Raw genomic sequence first — 17,435 nt, 5'->3', positions numbered from 1 at the left:
CATGTTTTATTGTTTTTTATTTAAGAGAAAAGAAAGAAATGTAGGAAGCCGTTGGCGCCAATAGATGGCGCCAGCTTCCCGCCCATTGTTCAGCCTACAAAAACCTTTCCCCTCCTGTTGCTTGGCAACCACATAGTCACAGCCCACCCCCGGGGCACATGATTGAGCTACAGGAGGATGCACCAATCAGGTAGCAACACAAGTCTCTGAGGCATATATAACAGTGCATTTTCTCCCCCACTGGGGAGAAGAGGAAGACAGTGGAGAGATTGCGGGAGACCCCACGTGGAGGGATGGCAGAGAGGTACCACGTGGAGAAAAAATCGGTAAAAGAGATTGCGGGAGGTCCCATGTGGACAGAGACTGGACAGAGAGATAGCTCTGGGGGGGGGGGGGACTGCGCGTGAGAGGTCTCTTAGACAGTAGAACTCCGTAGGGAGTCTCTGGCCCAGAGAGAAGTTTCCTGCTCAAGAAGCCCCCTGCTCAAAGTGCTGTTCAATAAAGGTTATCTGCAGAAGAATCTGTTTGTTGCACGCCTGTTCCTAGCGGCGGGAAGCGTGGGCACGCGACAGAAGACAACATTGAAAATATAGACAAAACAGTCAGAGAAGATGCAAAAACCAAAAAGCTCCTAACCCAAAATGTTCAGGAGATCCAGGACACAATGACAAGACCAAACCTAAGGATAATAGGAATAGAAGAGGGCAAAGAATATCAACTAAGAGGAACAGTAAATATCTTCAACAAAATTGTAGAAGAAAACTTCCCTACCCTTAAGAATGAGATGACCATGACCATAAAAGAAGCCTTCAGAACTCCAAATAGGTTGGATCAGAAAAGAAATTCCTCCCAACACATAATAGTCAAAACACCAAGTGCCCAAAGCAAATAAAGAATACTAAAAGCAGTAAGGGAAAAAGATCAGATAAAATGTAAAGGCAGACCAATCAGAATCACACCCGATTTCTCAACAGACACTATGAAAGCTAGAACAGCCTGGACAGACATCATGCAGACCCTAAGAGAGCACAAGTGCCAGCCCAAGTTGCTATACCCAGCAAAACTATCAATCACCATATATGGAGAGATGAAGATATTTCAAGACGAATATAAATTTAGACAATATCTGACCACGAACACAGCACTACAACGAATTATAGGTGGAAAACCCAATACAATGAGGGAAACTACATCCTAGTAAACACAAAAAAAAAAACTCCTAAGCAAGAAAACCAAAAAAAAAAACAAAAACAAAAACAAAAACAAAAAAAAAAAAGAAAGAGACACAGACAAAATTCAACCTACAAAAGCAATAATAGCAGGAAGCAGCAACCACTATTTCTTGATATCTATTAACATAAATGGACTCAACTCCCCAATAAAAAGATATAGGCTATCAGACTGGATACATAAACAAAATCCAGCATTTTGCTGCATACAGGAAACTCATCTCAGAGACAAAGACAGACACTATCTCAGAGGAAAAAGTTGGGACAAAAACTTCCAAGCAAACAGCCCCAAGAAGCAAGCTGGAGTGGCTCTTCTAATATTGAATAAAGTAAATTTCCAACCAAAAGTTATCAAAAAAGATAAGGAAGGACATTTTTTCCTCATTACAAGGGAAATCTGTCAGGAGGAACTCTCAATCATTAACATATATGCTCAAAATACAAAAGCACCCATATTCATAAAAGAAACCTTACTAAAGCTCAAAAAATACATTTCAAGCTGCACAATAATAGTGAAAGACTTTAATACCCCACTCTCACCGATAGATCATGGAAACAGAAACTGAACAAGGACACTGTAAATCAAGCAGAGACAATGAACCAACTGGAATTAATAAAAATCTACAGAAGATATCATCCTAAAACAATACACCTTTTTCTCAGCACCTCATGGCACCTACTCGAAAATTGACAGCATAATTGGACACAGAACAAGCCTCTATTGATATAAAAAGATTGAAATACTCCCATCCACCCTTTCAGATCACCACGGTCTAAGGCTGGTCTTTAATAGCAACAAAGACAATAAAAAGCCCATATACACTTGAAAACTAAGCAATGCTCTATTAATCAATAGCATGGTCAAGAAAGAAAGAAAGAAAAAAATTAAGGATTTTGTAGAATTTAATGAAAATGAAAACATGACATACACAAACCTATAGGATGCAATGAAAGCAGTACTAAGAGGAAAACTCATAGTGCTTAGTGCTTCCAAAAAGAAACTGCAGAGAGCATAAACTAGCAACTTGACAACACAGTTGAAAGCTCTAGAACAAAAGGAAGCAGATACACCCAAGAGGAGTAGATAGTAAGAAATAATCAAACTTAGGGCAGAAATAGACCAAATAGAAACAAAAAGAACCATTCAAAGAATCAACAAAACCAAGAGCTGGTTCTTTGAGAAAATAAAATGATTGATAAACTCTTAGCCAGACTAACTAGACGACAAAGTGAGAGTATCCAAATTAACAAAATCAGAAAGGAAAGTGGAGACATAACACTGAAACTGAGGAAATTCAAGAAATCATCAGATCCTATTACAAAAACCTATACTCAACAAAGCTGGAAAATCTGGAGGAAATGGATGAATTCTTAGACAGATACAAGATTCTAAAGTTAAACCAGTACCAAGTAAACCATCTAAATAATCCCATAACAACTAAAAAAATAGAAGTCATCAAAAGCCTCCCAACCAAAAAGCCCAGGTCCAGATGAGTTCAGTGCAGAATTTTATCAGATATTTATTGACAACATAATACCAATACTCTCCAAACTATTCCACCAGATATAATCAAATGGAATACTACTTAACTCATTTTTTGAGGCTAAAATAACCCTTGTTCCTAAACCACACAAAGACCCTAGAAGGAAAGAGAACTTCAAACCAATCTCACTTATGAACATTGATGCAAAAATACCCAACAAAATCCTTGCAGACCAAATCCAAGAACACATCAAAACAATCATTCACTATGATTAAGAAGGCTTCATCTATGGGATGCAAGGATGGTTTATTATACAAAAATCCATCAATGTAATCCACCATATAAACAAACTCTAAGAACAAAACCACATGGTCATCTCACTAGATGCCGAGAAAGCATTTGACAAAATTCAACACTCCTTCATGTTAAAAGTCCTGGAAAGAACAGGAATCCAGGCCCATACCTAACCATAATAAAAGCAATATACAGCAAACCAGCAGCCAACATCAAACTTAACGGTGAAAAACTTGAAGCAATCCCACTAAAATCAGGGACTCAAATAGGATGCCCACTCTCCCCCTACCTATTCAACATAGTACTGGAAGTCCTGGCTGGAGCAATTAGACAGCAAAAGGTAATCAAAGGATACAAATTGGAAAGGAAGAAGTAAAAACATCACTTTTTGCAGATGACATGATAGTGTACTTAAGGGACCCCACAAATTCAACCAGAGAACTCCTAAAGCTGATAAACAAGTTCAGCAAAGTGGCTGGATATAAAATTAACTCAAACAAATCAGTAGCCTTCCTATATTCAAAGGACAAAGGTGTAGAGAAAGAAATTAGGGAAAAGATAGTCACAAACAATATGAAATACCTTGATGTGACTCTAACTAACCAAGTGAAGGACCTGTAGGACAAGAACTTCAAACCTCTAAAGAAGGAAATCAGAGAAGATCTCAGAAAACGGAAAGATCTCCCAGGCTCATGGATTGGAAGGATCAACAGTGTAAAAATGGCCATCTTACGAAAAGCAATCTACAAATTCAATGCAATCCCCATCAAAATTCCAACCCAGTTCTTCATAAAGTTGGAAAAAGCAATGTGCAAATTCATCTGGAATCACAAAAGACCTAGAAGAGCGAAATTCATCCTAAAAAAAAAAAAAAAAAAAAAAAAAAAAAAAAAAAAAAAACATCTACGGGAATCACTATCCCTAAGGTATATTACAAGGCAACTATGGTAAAATATGGTCACCTGATTTTTGACAAAGGAACTGTAAACATTCAATGGAAAAAGGACAGCCTATTCAACAAATGGTGTTGGTCCAACTAGCAATCAGCATGCAGAAGAATGAAAAGAGACCCTTTATATCTCCTTGTACAAAGCTCAAGTTTAGGTGGATCAAAGATCTCCACATTAAACCAAGTACACTGAAACTATTAGATGAGAAAGTAGGGAAAATCTTAGAACACATAGGCACAGGAGAAAATTTCCTGTACAAAACACCAATGGCTCTTGCTCTAAAGCCAAAGATTGACAAATGGGACTTAATGAGATTTCAAAGCTTCTGTAAGGCTAAGGACACTGTCAATAAATCAAAACGGCAGCCAACAGAGTGGAAAAAGATATTTACCAACCCCACATCAGATAGAGGCCTAATATCCAAGGTATCAAAGAACTCAAAAAGCTAGACACCAGAGAATCAAACAACCCTATTTAAAAATGGGGTACCGAGCTAAACAAAACATTGTCAATTGAGGAATATCAAATGGCTGAGAAACATCTAAGAAAGTGCTTGACATCCTTAGCTATCAGGGAAATACAAATCAAAACAACCCTGAGATTCCACCTTACACCATCCAGAATGGCCAAGATCCAAAGCTCAGAGGAGAGCAGATGCTGGCGAGGATATGCAGAAATAGGAACACTTCTCCACTGTTGGTAGTGTTGTAAACTGATACAACCACTCAGGAAATCAGTCTGGCGATTCCTCAGAAAATTGGACATAGTACTACCTGAGGATCCAGCTATTTTACCCCAAATACACTCCAATATACAACAAAGATGCATGCAACACAATGTTCATAGCAGCTCTATTTATAGTAGCCAGAAGCTGGAAAGAACCCAGATGTCCTTCAGTAGATGATTGGTTACACAAATTGTGGTACATTTACACAATGGAGTACTACTCAGCTATCAGAAACAATGACTTAACAAAATTCTTAAGAAAATGGTTGCATCTAGAGAATATCATCCTGAGTGAGGTAACCCAGTCACAAAAGAACAGGCATAATATTGCAGTCACTGAAAATGGGATACTAACCCCAGAAAGCTCAGAACACCCCACAAACAACTCACAGACTGTGTGAAGTTCAGGAAAAAAAAATATTATGCTCAATCCTTACACACCAAGAAAACTTTGACTAATTCCAGGTTACATCCTGTTTTACATGTACTTTTTGCTCATTGTAACTAGTAACACCTTAATGTACAGTATCAAACCTTTGAAAAAAAATAAAGCCAAGCACTATCAAAAATGTATTTGTATACATTTATGCAAAATGCTTAAAAGTTGTTGTAAATAAATAAACAAATAAATAAAAATTAGAATTTCCATATGAGAGAGAACAAGGTGTTCGTTTTTCTAAGCCTGAGTTACTTCACTCAAGTGTAAAATTTTATAGTTCCATTGTCATTCTCAAGTTTACACCCTGTATTTTAAGCTTTTAATTAATAAATGCCATAGCGCTCTCTGTTATTCCCTGTTACAGAGACAGCTACAAAAAACAAAAAACAAAAAAGAAAGAAAAACAAAAGAAATTACAGAAACAACATTCTTTGCAACAGTCACAAACAATATCAAATACCTTGGTGTGACCCTAATTAAGCAAGTGAAAATTCTGTATGACAAGAATTTCAAGTCTTTGAAGAAAGAAATTGAAGAAGATCTCAGAACATGGAAATATCTCCCATGCTCATGGATTGGCATGATTAATATAGTAAAAATGCTGTCTTGATGAAAGGAATTTACAGATTTAATGTAATCCTTATCAGAATTTCAACTCAATTCTTCATAGAGTTGGAAAGAACAATTTGCAAAATTATTTGGAATAACAAAAAATTCAAGATAGTAAAAACTATTCCTTTTGGGGGAAATCACCATCCCTGACCTCAAGCTATATCACAGACCAATTGTAATAAAAACTGCTAGGTTCTGTTCAGAAAGGTTACCTGTGCCTATATGTTTGAGCCTCTTCACACTTTCTCTTCTAATAGTTTGAGTGTATCTGGTTTTATGTGGAGGTCTTTGATCCACTTGTACTTGAGCTTTGTACAAGGAGATAAGAAAGGATCAATTTGCATTCACCTACATGCTGACTGCCAGTTGAACTAGCACCATTTGTAGAAAATGTTGTCTTTTTTCCACTGGATGGGTTTAGCTCCTTTGTCAAAGATCAAGTGACCATAGGTGTATGGATTCATTTCAGGTCTTCAATTCTGTTCCACTGACATACCTGCCTATCTCTGTATCAGTAGCATACAGTTTTCATCGAGATTGCTCTGTAATACAGCTTGAGGTCTAGGATGGTGATTCCCCTAGAAGTTCTTATGCTCTAGGATCAAGAATTGACAAATGGAACCTGAGGCAAAGGACAATGTAAATAAAACAAAATTGCAAACAACAGAATGGAAAAGATCTTTACCAATCCTATATCTGATAGAAGGCTAATATCTAATATATACCAAGCACTCAGGAAATTAGGATCCAGAGAACCAAATAACCCCATTTAAAAATGGGATACAGAACTAAACAAAGATTTCTCAACTGAGAAATATGGAATGTCTGTGAAGCACCTAAAGAAATGTTCAACATTCTCAGTCATCAAGAAAATGCAAATCAAAACAGCCCTGAGATTCCACCTGACACCAGTCAGAATGGCTAAGATCAAAAATTCATGTGACACCAGATGCTGGAGAGAATGTGGAGAAAGAGGAACCCTCCTCCATTGTTGGTGGGATTGCAACCTGGTACAACAACTCTGGAAATCAGTTGGGTGGTTCCTCAGCAAATTGGACACAGTGCTACCTGAGGACCCAGCCATACCACTCCTGGGCATATACCCAAAAGATGCATCAACATGTAACAAGGACACATGCTCCACCATGTTCATAGCAGCTTTATTTATAATAGGCAGAAGTTGGAAAGAACCCAGATGTCCTTCAACAGAGGAATGGATACAGAAAATGTGGTACATTTACATGATCGAGTAGTACTCAGATATTAAAAACAGTGACTTCATGAAATTCTTAATTAAATGGATGGAACTAGAAAATATCATCCCAAGTGAGTTAACATAGTCACAAAAGAACACACATCATATGCTCTCACTGATAAGTGGATATTAGCCCCAAAGCTCAGAATACCCAATTCACAGACCACATGAAGTTCAAGAAGAATGAAGACCGAAGTATGGATGCTTCAGTCCTTCTTAGAAGAGGAAACAAAATACTCAAGGGAGGAAATATAGGGAAAAAGACTGGTGCAGAGACTGAAGGAAAGGCTATCCAGAGAGTGCCCCACCTAGGCATCCATCCCATATGCAGCCACCAAGTCTAGTCACTATTGCTGATATCAAGAAGTGCTTGCTGACAGAAGCCTGACTTGGATGTCTCCTGAGAGGCTCTGCCAGATCTTTACTGATACAGATGAAGATGCTGCAGTTAACCATTGGACTGACCATGGGGTCCCCAATGGAATGGTTAGAGAAAGGACTGAAGGAGTTAAAGTGGTTTGCAATCCCATAGGAAGAACAACAGTACCAACTACTAGACTCTCTAGAGCTCCCAGGGACTAAATCCCCAACCAAAGAATCCACCTAGAGATACCCATGGCGCCAGCCAAATATATAGGAGATGATGGCACTGTCTGACATCAATAAGTGGAGTAGCCCTTTATCCTGTGGAGGCTTGTTTCCCAAGTGTAGAAGAATGGCAAGGTATTGAGGTGGGAGTGGGTGAGTGGGAACGTCCACATAGAAGCAGGGGGAGAGCGAATGGTAGAGGGGGGAACAGGGAAAAGTGATAACATCTGAAATTTAAATACATAAAATATCCAATAAATAAGCAAAAATAAGCTTGAGATAATATTATTTTATGTTACTATTTCATACTTTTGTAATTATAAGCTCTTAATCAATTTTTTGAAAAAGTATAGTAGAAATTAAGATTTATGTGTTAGATCATGGTTTAGAAACTAGTCAGTTGCAAAACAATGATTTTTAGGCAACACCTACTTCCTTTGTTTAATTATTTGAGATTAACTTGTAGCTAGTTTATTTTTTCTTGACAAGGTTTTGCTATGTAGCTTAGGCTTAGAGCAGACTATGTGGTCCAAGCAGGCCATACAGTGTAGTTCTTTGCTGTAGCCTTCTAAATGCTGAGTTGCAGATATGTAGTGCCATGTTCAGCCTTTAATTATATTCTTAACAATGAAATCTTAACTTCCCTTGAGAAACCCTGCCCATTTTCCACTTACTTTATTGTTCATGTGTTGGTGGTATAGTGGTGAGCATACTTTCCTTCTTTCATTTTTTTATACTTTGAAAATAACATTAAAGTCCAAAATACCGTCCAAAGTCTGCCAATTTTTGTAAACTAAAAAAAAAAATGTATCATAAACAATTGAGAGTTTTTGATGAAATTCATGCTCACTCTTCAACTTCATTGGAAAAAGATATTAAAACGTTATTGATAAAAGGATATTTTGTTTAACCTTCATGCCAGAAGAAGGCACCAGATCCCATTACAGATTGTTATGAGCCACCATGTGGTTCCTGGAGGTTGCACTCAGGATCTCTGGAGGAACAGCCAGTGCTCTAAACCACTAGCCATCTCTCCTGCCCAGGATATGACTTTTAATGCTAACAGAGTAGATTAAAAATTTAAATAATCACAAATGTGAAGTGACTCCATAAAAAATTTCTAGTGTAGTACTTTTACTTATTTATACAGACATATTCTTTTTAACTGTGGAATAATTTTATTTATAGCCACACCAGTGAAATAATTTTATTTATAGCCACACGCTTGCTATGTGACTAGGTAGAACTAATAAAGTTTCCAGCTAACAAAACTACAATGCCATATGCTGAGTGAATAACCTAAATATCAAATATTCTTTATGTGATAAGTAAAGAAACAGAAAGAACAGAGAAATACTAGGTACTATCAGCTGATAACTTTGTTATGTCAGCAAGGTGGATGTGTTAGAACAACCGTTCTCAAAGTTAAGTGTATGGCAGTATCTTCTAGAAACCTTGCTATAGATACTTGGGCACGACTCTCACATACTTAAATTTATAATGTCTGAATAGGGCATCAGAATTGCCATTTAAACAAATTTCAGGTGATATCTATGATACTTAAGGAACATACTTGAAAAACAAAGTTGATGACAGGAATGTGTTACACCTAGATTTTCAGTGAACATTTCTCTTTCATTATTCATGATATTAATGTGAGAATCCTTCGCTAGAATTAAACATAGACCTAGTGAGAAGATAAATTGAGTAAAAACAGGTAACTTAATAAATGCAGGTTTATTTTCCTGATGCCTTCACATGGAATCAAACATATTATTTGAATTTCTAAATTTTAAAATTTGCCATAATAAACAGACAGTTCTGTGGCAACCTCTGTAATTATCTGGTGGCATACTAAAGATTAGATGTAGCAATATGATTTTTGTCTCTCATGTAATATTGTTTGTATCTTCTTTCTAGCTGTAGTCTTGAAGTATCCAGTCATTACTATATGCTGGCATCTGAAAACGTAATAAAAGAAAATACAGACTAAGGCTAACAGAAACATAACAAAATCTGGAAATGAATGTTTTAAATGAATTATAGGAGATTCAAAACTATTAAAATAATTTATGCTATTTCTTGAATGAGAGAAAAAGAAAAGACAGGTTTTACCAATTGGCCCTCTACGATCCCTAGAGGTTGACGTGTATGTAAATGTTATTCAGTCCAAGTTATGCAAGGGTGGGCAAGTATCTTAGGAAAGTGTTCTTAACCATCAAGCCATGACCCAGCTCCACTGCAGATTAACTATAAGGTGGGAAACTGTAACTTTTGGTGTGTGTAGTTAACAGGCATGGTTAAGAACTTCCTGCTCTTCCAAAGAGTATGAATTTGGTTCTCGGGACTCATGTGGGCAATTCACAACTCTCTGTAACATATATTTCCAGGGGATCCCACAACTCCTCTGGCCTCCATGACACCTGTTCACATGAGGTATGAGTGGACACATGCTCCCCACATCCCCCACATGCATGCACATACAAATAAAATAAAAAATAAATCTACAAATAAGTAATATGCAGCTATTGAGGAGGGAATGAAATAATTTCAGGAAAACTATAATACAATGCAGTGGATTTTTATTAATAGTATTGTATTGCATACCCAACTTTGTTAGCAAAGTAGTTTTCAAATCTACAAAGATAATTCTGTGACATAATGGGCTTGCCTTTCGATGTTTTTGTGTTTTTTTTCTATAATCCATCCATCTATTTACCCACTTACGCATCCGCAACTCTGTAAAAAATCACATGAGCAGTAGTGTTGCCTAACAGTGCAAACAGTTGTGAGTATCACCACCCCACTACACTACTACCTTCCTACGCCACACCACAAGGAAGATTGGGGAAAAGTAGGGAAAAAAAGCATTCCCTGGATTACAGCTCTAATATGAATGGAAAACAGTAGTTAATTTCTTGTACTTCCTTTAGCAAATATGGAAAAAATGCACAGTGTAACTACCTAAGATAGGCAAGACTCAGTTACTGTCAGACTCACAGCACACAGCAACCCTATTCCCAAAATTGTACTGGGCTTGTCAAGAAAAGCTGTGAAAGCAACAGCGGAGACACAAAAGTATAGTACTTACCCAAGAAAAAGATGGGGGCAAGTTAACACAAGATTTTTTTTTTTAAATGAAAACCTCTAAGAGCAAATGTCTTCCTTAGGACATGAAGGGGTCGTATATGAGCCATAACAGAACCACATTATGCTGTAACCTCTGTGGACATGTGTCTGAATTCTCTCCTGGGAGTGAATGGAGGAGCTGGGCTAGGTCATTGGAGGATGTTTAGGTTTTGTGATATATATGACAGTGTCTCTGAGGTGGAGTAATAAATATGAAAAAGTAATTAAAGCATGAGAGAGAGCGAAAGAGAGAGAGAGCGAGAGAGAGAGAGAGAGAGCGAGAGAGAGAGAGAGAGAGAGAGAGAGAGAGAGAGCGAGAGCGAGAGAGAGAGAGAGAGAGAGAGAGAGAGAGAGAGAGAGAGAGAGAGAGAGAGAGAATGATCTGTGTCCATTTTCCTATGGTTCTACAGGCCCTCAACAATCAATATACATCAGGAATGCAGCAGACAGACTTGATAACGCACTATACCACAGACTTTGCTTTGTTAAATATGACGCCTCCCTTGCCCCCCCCCCCCCCGCCTTCAAACAAACTCCCTAGAGTAGTAAAGTAGGGAAGACTTTTATCTATTGGGAAGAATCCCCAACACTTTTCCAGGGTAGAATTCTGGCTAGTCCAAAAGGGGCTCCTTTTAAAGGGCTTCAGGAAACCAGACAATGCAACTTTATCTAATATCGGCAGCGTTTATTTGGAGCAAATTCAGCTCCTGGAGCTGGATCATTGAATGCAGGAGTTCCACCAATTGCTCCAATTCCTTCCACTGTACCAGCTTTGCCAAAACGTTCAGTTGTTGGGGTCAATCCAAGGGTTCCATCTGGCATCATAGTAGCAAGTCCTGGAGGAGCTGGAGTAGCAGATGGCACAGGGGCAGGGGCATGGCACCTCTATTCTTTATGCCATAACACCCCCATAGGCATTGGCCCATCAGTATCTCTTGTTCTCTACCATCAGGAAAGGTTCTCTTGAATCCTTCCTGCTGTCTTCGCATCATTTCTTCTTGTGGTCGACACATCTCTTCCTCACGGCGCCAGTGTTCGTTTTACTGCTTTCATTTCTGAACCTCTTGGTTATGCAGCTCCTCCATTCCTCAAAGCTCTTCCTGAGGCCTCATCAAATCCTGCCTCATTAGCATAACCTGGTGCTCATGGCTTGCTGCCTCCATCTCCATCTTCTCATGAGCCTCCTTGATGTTCTGGTCCACTTGATCCTGCTGTTGCTTCTCCATCTCAACGAGTGCCTTTCAGCGCATGGCATACTCATATTCAAAGGATGTGCAAATCTACTTGGCTGTTCCTTGTGAAATTGCTGTTTTTTGGTTTTGTTTTTTGTTTTTTGTTTTTTTTGTTTTTTTTTTTTTTTTTTTTTTTTTTTTTTTTTTTTTTTAATAACCAGCTCCATCATCTAACTGGTCCATAGGCTCTACAGTCACAGGCTGAGGAGATGTGGTTAGCAAGGAGCCTTCACTGCATATGTCCAGAGCTTTCCGAGCAGCTGGCTTCCCTGAGAACTCAACAATGCCTCTCCCAGAAGGCTTTCCTCGGTCATCCACAATGACTACAGCCCCCTCCACCTGGCCAAACACAGAAAAGGCTTCTTCCAGCAGTTCGTTGGACACGCACTGAGGAAGGTTGCAGACTGTAAGGACGCACTATGACAAGCAAAGTGTATTCGCAGCTGCTTTCCGCTGAGTGGCAGATTGTCTAGCTCCACTTCGGCAATTTCTGCTAGGGTTCGTGTTTCCAAGCGAAAAAGCCAAAGCCTTTATCCTTATGAATGAAAACTTCGCCTGCTTTTTCATATTTCTCAAAATGTTTCCTCATGTCTTCTTCAGTGATGTCAGGAGAAAGATTGCTCTCAAAGAGACGGCTAAATTGGATAAAGGTCTTCTCTCCTGTTTTCCTCAAATTCTTCAGGTCAAAGCCTTCATTCTGGTTGCTCTCCTACTTTCCATTTGCAGGAATTGGTGGGGGTGGCTGTTTTTGTTGCTGCTGCTGCTGGTGGTGGTGTGTGACGGTGCTTCCTAGGAGTGTGATTCTGCTTCTCCAAGTTAAAGGCTTTATTGCTCTGCATTTTTGCACCCTTGACTTTGATTTGAACACAGCAAAGTGTCTGCCTCCCAGTACTCTCTAGCCCCAACTGCCTCTGCCCACAGTTCTTTGCTCATAGTAAGGGTGACGCTGCACGGCCTCCAGCGTCCTGAGAAAAAAGCGTTTTATCAATTCTTAAATTGCTATACTTATGCACTAAAAATTACAGATTTAAAAACAACAATATATGCTTGCCTTTCTTTTTTTCTTTGTTTCTCCCTGCTTTTCTTCCTTCTGTCCTTCTTTCATTTGGGGGATGCAGTAGAACAGCACAAGGAGGAAACATTCCAACTAGCTCAAATCAGGCAGTGGTCTACTGTGCATATTAAGACGTATGTATTAACTAAAACACGTAAGGGCCAGTAAGATGGCTTAGTGGTTAAAGATGTCTGCTACCAAGACTAACAACCCAAGTTTGATCTCTTGAAGCTATGTGTTAGAAGGAGAGAACCAAATCTTGTTATTTATTTTTTAACTCATATCCATACAGATACATGCGCACATTCATACATGGGGTTGCCCACCCCCATGTAAATGTAATAATTTTTAAAAATCCAAACTTAAATTAGAAGAAACAAAATCTTTTCCCTTTATCTGGTTGTATCAGAACTATCATAACAAGACATCTAAAACTATAAAAAAGTGAAGATAGAACTAAAACCAAAACATTTTGTTAAAATATTTATACTAATTGAAAAGCTTATAGAAAAACCTAATTTTCTATAGTAAGACTATTTTTCCAAAGAAATAAAGAATTCTACATGAGCTGTTTTTTAAGTAAAATTTCAGACTGAAATATCAAAATCGAGTTCTGTAATTTAACCTATAGTTATCCAAACTCTTCCAGAACACACACTCCTTAATGGGGAATTACCACAAAGTCTAGTTTAGCTTTGATCCGGTGATCCGCTTCAGTCAGGATTTCAGAAATGAGACCATTCTTAGACAAAACATATTACCTCTTGATTGACCACTAACAACTTTGGGCTAGACAATTCTTTATTACAGGGAACATTCTATGCCTTAGCATGCTTATTGACAAGCCTTGCCTCTGTCCATTCAATTCTGGAAGTTAATGAAAATGATCTCGGTTTGTGAAATACTCACATATACATTTTGCTATAGAATAAGTCCAAGCTCTATTTTGATTCACTTCCTAAATTATTTTAAATTAGTAATTTGTATTTTTAAGTGACTATCAAATAGATTCTCTTGACTAAATTTGACTCTAAGCAAGTGAAGGACCTGTATGACAAGAACTTCAAACCTCTAAAGAAGGAAATTGAGGAAGATCTCAGAAAATGGAAAGACCTCCCATGCTCATGGATTGGAAGCATCAACATTTTAAAAATGGCCATCCTATCAAAAGCAATCTACAGATTCAATGCAATCCCCATCAAAATTCCAACCCAGTTCTTCATTGAGTTGGAAAGATCAATGTGCAATTTCATATGGAACAACAAAAGACCTAGAATAGCGAAATCCATCCTCAACAACAAGAAAACATCTGCGGGAATCACTATTCCTGACCTCAAGCTATATTACAAGGCAATTGTGCTGAAAACTGCATGGTACTGGTACAGAAATAGGCATGTGGATCAATGGAATAGAATAGAAGATGCAGAAATGAGCCCTCACGTATATGGTCACCTGATTTTTGACAAAGGAGCCATAAACATTCAATGGAAAAAGGACAGCCTATTCAACAAATGGTGCTGGTCCAACTGGCACTCAGCATGCAAAAGAATGAAAATAGACCCTTTCTTATCTCCTTGTACAAAGCTCAAGTGTAAGTGGATCAAAGATGTCCACATTAAGCCAGGTACACTGAAACTATTAGATGAGAAAGTAGGGAAAAACCTTAGAACACATAGGCACAGGAGAAAATTTTGTGAACAAAACACCAATGGCTCAAGCTCTAAGGTCAAAGATTAACAAATGGGACTTAATGAGATTGCAAAGTTTCTGTAAGGCTAAGGACATTGTCAAGAAAACAAAACGGCAGCCAACAGAATGGGAAAAGATCTTTACTAACTCCACATCAGATAGAGGCCTAATATTCAAAGTATACAAAGAACACAAAAAGCTAGACACCAGAGAATCAAACAACCCTATTAAAAAATGGAGTACAGAGCTAAACAAAACGTTCTCAATTGAGGAATATCAAATGGCTAAGAAACATCTAAGGAAGTGCTTGACATCCTTAGCCATCAGGGAAATGCAAATCAAATCAACCCTGAGATTCCACCTCACACCAGTCAGATTGGCCAAGATACAAAACTCAGATGACAGCAGATGCTGGCGAGGTTGTGGAGAAAGAGGAACACTTCTCCACTGTTGGTGGGGTTGTAAACTGATACAACCACTCTGAAAATCAGTCTGGCAATACCTCAGAAAATTGGACATAGTACTACCTGAAGACCCAGCTATTCCACTTCTGGGAATATACCCCAGAGACACTTTAATACACAACAAAGATACATGCACAACAATGTTCATAGCAGCTCTATTTATAATAGCCAGAAGCTGGAAAGAACCCAGATGTCTTTCAGTAAATGAATGGATACAAAAATTGTGGTACATTTACACAATGGAATACTACTCAGCCACCAGAAACAATGACTTAACCAAATTCTTAAGAAAATGGCTGCATCTAGAGAATATCATCCTGAGTGAGATAACCCAGTCACAAAAGAACAGACATAATATGCCGTCACTGATAGTGGGATACTAACCCTAGAGGCTCGAACTGCCCCAGAAACAACTCACACACAGTGTGAAGTCCAAGAAAAAAAAACAAAACAGAACAAAACAAAAAAGTCATGCTCAATCCTTACACACCAAGAACACATTGACAAATTCCGGGTTATACCCTGTATTACATATACTTTTTGCTCACTGTAAAAAAAAAAAAAAAAAAAAAAAAAAAAAGAAAGAAAAATGTGTATTGATTGATATTTTCTACAACATTCTTTTCTTTTTGTTAAACTCTCTAAAATGCTTTTCTAAAGTCTTGGACAACCAGGTTACTATTGCCTGCAAATTTTTCACTGCCTTATTTACCATGTGGAAAGAATTTGGTTAAATTCTGTGTATTAGAAACACTGTGCTTCTTTTTTTAGATGTTTTGTGTACTGTTGTTCTTTCTAGGAAACTCCATTGTGGTTTTTATTGTTTCTATGTGCCCTTTTACCAATAAAAGACGGTCTGTGAAAAAAAAAAAAAAACCCAACAAAACAAAACAAAACAAAAAAAAATTACTGACAGTTGGCTGTTGAAATGTTAACCCAGCTTTCTCCTGAGCTCTCTTGAGCCTAGAAATATGTTGTCTGAACACCAATTCTGTGTTCATATCACTTTAGTTTATTAGAAGATTGAGTATTAAATGCATAAGATGGGGTTAAAATGCATAGAATTGATAAACAGAAACACCAAGGAGTAGAATAATTTCAGTAGATCTTTAACTTACTGTTGGGGTTAAAATGCATAGAATTGATAAACAGAAACACCAAGGAGTAGAATAATTTCAGTAGATCTTTAGCTTACTGTTGGGTAGGATGACAATGTAAGAGACATTGAATGAGTACAACCTCTAGGGTATATTAACTGGCTAAATCACCTAGAATAATGTGAGGCTAAAGTGTCTAATAATAGTTACATTAATTAGACAGAAAATCAAGTCCTGAAACTTCATCTGGATATCAGTTCAGTCTGGTCTCACCTGGAAGTGTATGTCCATGACCATGGAAGAGAGTTCTGTTGGCAGTTTTTGTAGTTCAGGCAATCCATGAATGGGGATTTCAGTGGTGGTGTTGGCTGACCATTTTCTAATACATTGAGAAACTAGATACTTTGCTGAAAGTAGCTTTGCATGACACACAAATTGGCTTTCTGATTAAAGATAATTATTAAATTATTTAGCTATCATATTTACTCTAACATAAAACGATCTATTTAAAAAAAAAAGAAAAAAAGGAAAGTATACAAAATGCTTTTAAGGTCTAGATAAATGATCAAATACAATTTAAATTAAATGTATGCTAACGTGTCCCTATTTTATGTTGCGGCATCTTTTGGGTATATGCCCAGGAGTGGTATAGCTGGGTCCTCAGGTAGTATTATGTCCAATTTTCTGAAGAAAAGACTAATTACTGCCAGACTTATTTCTAGAGTGGTTGTACTAGTTTGAAATTCCACCAACAAAGAAGGAGTGTTCCTCTTTCTCCACATCTGCTGTCACCTGAGTTTTGGATCTTAGCCATTCTGGTTGGTATAAGGTGGAATCTCAGGGTTATTTTGATTTGCATTTCCCTCATGACTAAGGATATTGAACTTTTCTTTAGGTGCTTCATGGCCATTTGAGATTTGTTAGTTGAGAATTCTGTTTACATCTGTACCCCATTTTTATGGGGTTATTTGATAATCTGGAGTCTAACTTCTTGAGTTCTTTGTATATTTTGGGAGTTAATTTTCTATCCAATATAGGGTTGGTAAAGATCTTTTCCTAATCGGTTGTTTGCTGTTTTGTCCTATTGATAGTGTCCTTGCCTTACAGAAGCTTTTCAATTTTATGAGGTCCCATTATCAATTCATGATCTTAGAGCATAAGCCACTGGTGTTGTGTTCAGGAAAATTTCCCCT

At 37.8% G+C, this 17,435-nt stretch overlaps 1 protein-coding gene and 1 pseudogene across 9 annotated transcripts in view; both read right to left on the bottom strand.

Moving 5' to 3' along the window:
• Nucleotides 1-17,435, bottom strand: part of GPHN (gephyrin) — a 448,543-nt gene that overhangs the window by 268,415 nt on the left and 162,693 nt on the right. The window lies entirely within an intron of this gene.
• Nucleotides 11,376-12,780, bottom strand: LOC308437082 (non-POU domain-containing octamer-binding protein-like; annotated as a pseudogene). The gene is made up of 2 exons: nucleotides 12,085-12,780; nucleotides 11,376-12,021 (listed from the first exon to the last, which is right to left on the bottom strand). The product of its transcript is annotated as a non-POU domain-containing octamer-binding protein-like (transcript).

The sequence above is a fragment of the Micromys minutus genome (genome assembly GCF_963924665.1).
Source record: "Micromys minutus genome assembly, chromosome: 1".
In the NCBI taxonomy this organism is placed as follows: domain Eukaryota; kingdom Metazoa; phylum Chordata; class Mammalia; order Rodentia; family Muridae; genus Micromys; species Micromys minutus.
The sequence above is the reverse complement of the archived record's forward strand: the minus strand, read 5'-3'. Positions and strand labels throughout refer to the sequence as shown.